At 41.6% G+C, this 6,656-nt stretch overlaps 1 long non-coding RNA gene across 1 annotated transcript; it reads right to left on the bottom strand.

Moving 5' to 3' along the window:
* Window positions 1–788: 788 nt before the first annotated feature.
* LOC107535721 (uncharacterized) lies at window positions 789–6,397 on the bottom strand. Its single transcript, XR_001603053.2, has 3 exons — window positions 5,873–6,397; window positions 4,840–4,992; window positions 789–927 (listed from the first exon to the last, which is right to left on the bottom strand). It is a non-coding gene; the product is annotated as an uncharacterized LOC107535721 (long non-coding RNA).
* Between the last annotated feature and the right edge of the window lie 259 nt (window positions 6,398–6,656).

The following is a 6,656-nucleotide window of genomic DNA, read 5'->3' as shown; positions in this document are numbered from 1 at the left end:
TGAGCCCTTGCAAGCGTATCCCAGTGTCGCGTTTTCTTTTTTCTTTTTAATATAAAACAAATCCTTTAATAAATGTTTTAAAAAACAATTTTATACTTAAGCCAGCCTTGAAGATAAGCACAAAACTTACCAGTATATATGTTAATATATATATTAATCCCCACCCAAGAATATTTTTTCCATTGCTTTTCCGAGTAGAAGGGGGAGAGAGAGGCAGAGAAAGAGAAACATTATGTGACATCGAGTGGCTGCCTCTCTGATGACTGACGCCCTAACTGCTGAGCCACCAGTTTATATTTTTAACCCACAACTCAAGCACCCACTCTGTGCATGGCACTAGTCTAGGGGCAATAAAAGGGATTCTTAACCTTAGAAACGCGATTTCACTTTCTGAAATTGTATTACCACCTTTTCCAGGGAGGAAAAATAAATAAAATCACCATTCTTTACTACTGATCTGCCCCAAACTCACTTCAGGCTCAAGGAAAAGCTAATGTCTGCCAAATTTAAGGTGTTTCAATGAACTCACCAATGAGGCATTTTCTGTCATGACGTTTTTATTTGGGGAGGAGTGTTGGTGTTTTTGAACTTGGTGTTTTTCGAGTCAGTGAAAGGTTCTGCCCCACACTGGAATCCCAATGGCGAGAATATCAATGCAAATCCAGCCAAAGGCAGGCCTGCGCTCCGTGCTGTGCACTTTTGCTCTCCTGGTCGCGAAAGTTCCCCCACATTTTGCCTGGGTGCCTATAATCATCATTCCCCTTAGGGGTTAACTTGGTTCTCCTCTAGGCAGGCCGGTGGAAGGACTCTGCCCTGTGGGGTTGACACCATGTGCCTTTCTTACCTGGCAGATCAGCTCCAGGTGAAGCAGCCCTGTCTGTGTTCTACAAGTCAAAAGGATTGCCTCTGGCTGACAGTTTGCACAATCTGAAGGAGAGGAACATGTAATAAATTGGGTCACTCTTCTGTTTAAAACCCTTTGCAACATTCTGTTCCCAGTCTTGCAAAGTTCAAAATCTTTTAGGGCTCGGTGGAACCTGAACATCTGACCCATCATTTTCTAGCCCCAGCTCTGGCTGTTTCCCCTGGACTCGCCTCACTCACAATCTAAGCTCCTAGACAGAGGTCTCGCTTTGTCTTATTCTCACTAGCTCGTAGGACAGTGTTGAGTAAGCAGTCGGAACTTAATTAATGCTTATCAAATGTTAATAACTTTTCAAGATTATCACCTTTAACAATCCCCAGGGCTGCATGAGGCCCCTATACAGAGAGGTTAGAATCAGCTACAGATATGGAGATTTACAAGTACCAAGCCTGACAAGCTCAGGGGAGGCCTGCATGGCAGGCCTTAAAAACTCAGAGACCAAAGGTAACCTCATAGGAGGGTTTGAAAATAAAAATTCCTAACTAAAATCAGGTCGTGGTGAGTAGTCACATCCTAGACCTGTAGCTTCCTTGACAAAGGTCAATCTTTACCTTAAGTGAGTCTATTGTGTTTTTTTGCATCTAAGATAACACCCTTGAAATATCAGAGTAATCCCTTTTCCAGACCTCAGAAGTTACACCCACCGCACCAGAGCACGAGACCACAGAGCCCCTCATTGTTACCTTGTTCCCCCAATACCATCTCTAGGTGCTGGAATAGCTGATTAACAACCCCATACCCACCAATGTATCCCTGTTTTACTCTTTATCACTCTCAGAGCTTTCCCCACTTTGCTTTCTCCTGCTTCCCTAACCTACCACCAATGGATTTCATGTAACTCCCCTTTTGTCTCCTTCGATTGTAATGTATAAAATAAGCTGCAGCCCGGCCGCGCGTGGCTCAGCAGTTGAGCATCGACCTAAGATCCAGGTGATCAGGGTTCGATTTCCGGTCAGGGCACATGCCTGGGTTGTAGGCTCGATCTCCAGTCTGGGGCGTGCAGCAGGCAGCCGATCAATGACTCTCTCTCATCACTGATGTTTCTCTCTCTCTCCCTCTCCTTTCCTCTCTCTGAAATCAATAAAGATATATTTAAAAAAAAAAAAAAAATCTATTAAAATAAGCTGCAAAACTGCCATTCTCCAGAGCAGTTTCTCAGTCCTTTGGGATTTTGCTTCCTGGCAATTGTCAATTTGTCTTAAATAGACCCTTAAAAATTCTCTACAGGTATGGACGTTTCTTACGTCAACACAAGTATTTGAATAATTAACATTGAACCACCATCAATTGTCAATATTGGCAGGGTACGTTTGAGTAAAGGGTAAACACGTCGGTGGGATAACCAGAGATGGCTGGAATTTCATGATTATTACAGGGACTTGATACATTTCACCTCTTTCCATGAATCCAGTTATGGTGATTGATCTCCAATATCCATTTGTACTCCATAGCCCTGGCCAATGAGCATGTGACCTAATCTTTGCCACCAAAATGGGAAGGTTGTGGAGGGTGGCTCTGGGAAAGGTATTCTCTGTCCTAAGAGATACAAAGAAGATAGACCCTTTTCCCTTTGGACATTGCATCTCTGGCTGCTCCTGCCTCCTTTGGGGGCTTCCTTTGACTGCTCCTCGATATATTCCCTAACGTTCTTACCATGCACTGGCACTGTAATACCAGTCACTCCCATGGCTTCAGTTACCACCCATACACTGACTGCTCTGAATCTCTAAGCTAGTTGTCTCCTGAGCAAACAGGCCTTCTGCATTAAAATTTCCCATAAGCACATCAAATTCAACACATCTAAACCTAACTCGTTGTATCCACCTTTCAGCCTTTGTTTCTTCTCTATTTAAAATGTTAGTGAGCACTGTAACTATCTTGTTAGTTGACCTAACCTGTAGCACTCCCCCTAGGAAGGCCTCCTGGAGGAAGTGATGTCTATCTCCTGCATTTGGTGCTCCTTCACATCTTAATTTCTATTTACCATATGCTCTAATTCCTAGTTCCACCTGTCTCCTCTACTGGACTATGTAAGCCTTGCAAGACAATCTTGTTATATGGCTTTATGCACTGTTCCTGGCACATTACGGGCATTCAATATGAATACTAATATATTCTTTATGCCTAGTGCCTAACACATACGAATGTGAATATATTCTTCTGGATGCAAGGAAAGTTTCCTGTCTGGGGGCTCTATCCAGAACCAACTTAAGAGCAAAAATTGAGAAGGTAATTGCTTGCTTTTGTTGTGTAGCCACACAGAACCTGTCCTCTGGGAGTCCTCATTACAGTTGCTCAGCAATCATCTATTCAAAACCATGTATGGGCCTGAGGGGGACCAAGAATAACGAATAGGTGAAAGAAGAAATCACTTAAAAATTCCATTGGGATCTAGGATCACATGCCACCTCAGCTGGTGAGGAGCACAAAGGAGAAGCCAGTTAGAGCTGGGCTCCTGAGCCAGTTTCTCCTGAAGGGGCCTTGCAACCCTTCTTGGTGAAGTTTCACAAACAGGGTCACAGGTGTCCAGAACAGATTTTAGCAGGAGGTCACCAACCTCCCACGCAACAACTCTTGGTGGTCTGAAGGGCTAGAGCTGGAAGCGTGCTCCTTACAACAGGGGCTCAACTCTCCCACGATGGGTGCTTATCAAAGAACAAAGGTAATGGCATACCCAGGGTTGTACAAATTGTTCATTATAACCACAGGAATAAATGAACTCTCAAGAAAGAGTCATCTGCTCGGCTGGTACGGCTCAGTGGTTGAGCACCGACCCATGAACCAAAAGGTTCCCATTCAATTTTTTTTAAAAAGTGTCATCAGAGAAGAGCAGTAGGAATGACTGGGTACAGGGGACAAACTGCTATTAATGAGAAATAAGGAACATCTGAGAGAAAACTGTCAAAGAATGGGTTTTTTTTAATGTTTGATTTTTTTTGAGAGAAAGGCAGAGGGATAGAGGGAAACATCTATGAGAGTCATCGATCAGCTGCTTCCTGCATGACCCCTACTGGGGACCAAACCCACAACCCTGGAACGTGCCCTGACCAAGAATCGAACTGGTGACCTCTTGGTTCATGGATAGACGCTCAACCACTCAGCCACCGTGGCTGGGCAAAGAATGGTTTTGAGAATTATTTTTGCAAGTGTCCCAGAAACTAGATTGGTCACTTGCATCAAATACACCTGAGAAGCCAAGAGAACTGACATCTAGGGAGCCCTATGTAACAAGCACTTCTACATTTGTTCTCATGAAAATCTCCCTAGCAGTAAATTGTATCCACTAAACCTTACGTGAAGAGATGGCACCTGGAACACCCTCCAATGCCAGACCTTTGGGAAATTTCTCATTCCTCTTGTCCTACAAGGACCAAGTTAACCACTGCTGGAACTAACCTCTTACCTTGGCCAGCATCTCGAACTATATACCTGAGCTTTACAATCTGCTTTTTCCATCGCTGCATTACCATTTCACATGACTGTTCCCTGCCAGAATGTATCTGGCACAGCAACGATACTATGAGATGTCACCCTCAGCAGCTCAGGTTAACATTTCTTCACCTCTTTCAAGATGTATTATGACACAGTGGCAAGTCTGGCCTCTTGTTATCAGACGTGGTACCAGCTTCGAGGTGTTGTCCAGGGAGCTTTAAAGACAACACCCCAGAGGGCAGCTCCAACACTTACCAACCCTTTGGTAGCTACTTGAACCTTTAAAGCCCATTTCCTATTCTGTAAATGGGGATATCAAGTGCCTATCTCATGGGGTAACGACGTAGATCGTAACGCATATAAAATACCTGTCAGTTTCCAGCACGTATGTACTCCATAGATGTCAAAAAGTGCTAAGGCATTTTTTACTACCTTCAACTCTCTGGAATGATGTTAAATAACAAACATTAAAACTTTCTTACTGTATCTTGGACTTTATCCAAGTTGGCTGTCTTAAAAATTAACCTTCTTTGGCAGTACTCATCAAGCTTTCACCGATTCTGGGTTTCTTGGTTTCCAAGAGATAGCTGAAGACTGTTTCGCACTCCCACTTGTCCTGCTCCAAAAGCAACGCACTTTAAACAGAAAAAGTAAACAAGGGCAATTAGCTTTTCTTTTTTACATCAAAGGAATCACAATCCATTTAATTAAAGATACTATGGAAATCAATCAAACAATATTGACCAAGGGAGATGGCCTGTCATCAGGGCTGAACTTCACCTTGAGATGGTAGTAATGGCTAACATTTATGGAGCAGTCACTGTGTACTTGGTACTGTGGTGAGCACTTTTTGTGTATTACCTCACTTAATGCTCTTTACAGGGAAGAAGTGAGCCACAGAGAGATTAAGCTGTTTGCCCAAGCCATGAAGCAGATACGCAGTGAAGCCCGGATTCAAACCCATTAGCTCCAGAGGCGTCTCTTGGCCTGCATTATGATTTACCACCTTTCTTATCAGTCATACCAGCAAATGAAGCATCACTTCCAGAAACGAAGGATGTTGACTCTGCACAACCTTACGTTCTCTCCACCCAAGTTATTCATTAATGCAGATACAAAGACGTGTAAAAACTGGTAATGACACATAATAGTTCTATATTAAATTTAGTCATAAAATTATATTAATAGTTGAACAATTAATGTCCTATTGAATTGCATAACACCTAATGGAAAGCGAGATTTCATTTTAGTTTAACTTGGGGAAATTAAAAGAACATTCACAACAAAAGAGCAAAACCAAAGCCCACAGCACTTGATAAATCAAGGGAATATTATTTAGTATTCTAGTACACACCAAAATGTGTATCATTAGCAACTTTATTCAATTTTGTATAGGCTTTTAATTTACCTGCGCACTGCACAAAAGGTTAAGGCAAGAAGTGCAGTACTTTAAACACACCACGTAAGACAACCAAACAAGCAAAAACACAGGAGTTATTTTCAAATAAATTGTACCTCAGATTCAAGTATCATAATTCCACTTCTCAGGTTCCTTTATGATAAGTAGTATTATCTAAAACAAAAAAATATTTTGCTTTCAGCAAATCACACTTCATCTCCATCATACATATAAAAAGCTATAGATTCTATAGCTTCCAATACCATAGACCTTGATACTTAATGTTTAAAATCACAAAGCATACTTTGAGTCTTGCATCTTAAAAACATTTTCTCCTTCATTCTAACACTCAACACCCTTACTATGTAATATTAGCAGATGTGTTAACAGTATAAATCAGTAGCAATTGGCCAATGTTTTGAAACAAATATCACTGACTACACAGAAACCCTAATTACCTGAAATCATTTCACAAAAACAATGTCTGCTTTACAATTAAAATCTAACAAAGGTCAACTATTTTCTTCTTTTATAGTTCTCTGTAATTTTGAATATTTTACAACATTTATTTTTACAAGTCAGGGGGAAAAACTTTAATTATTGTCCTAAACTCCAAGTTTATTTTGCAAAGCATAAATTTTTACTTTTTTTTTTTTTTTAAGAGAACGGGAAAGGGAGAGAAAATGTGAGAAACATCAACAGGCTGCCTCCCACACACAAGACCAGGGATTGAACCTGCAGTCTGGGCACGTGCCCTGACTGGGAATCAACACTCCGGTGCACGGGACGACACTCCAACTGAGCCACACCAGCCAGGGCAACAGCATAAATTTTTTAAAAATTAAGTGCACAACCAAAATTGATACATGGACTTAAGTTTCACCTTTGTGGTATGATACT

Source organism: Miniopterus natalensis, chromosome 5, assembly GCF_054644295.1.
Source record: "Miniopterus natalensis isolate mMinNat1 chromosome 5, mMinNat1.hap1, whole genome shotgun sequence".
In the NCBI taxonomy this organism is placed as follows: Eukaryota; Metazoa; Chordata; class Mammalia; order Chiroptera; family Miniopteridae; genus Miniopterus; species Miniopterus natalensis.
This window is presented reverse-complemented; position numbering and strand designations above follow the sequence as displayed.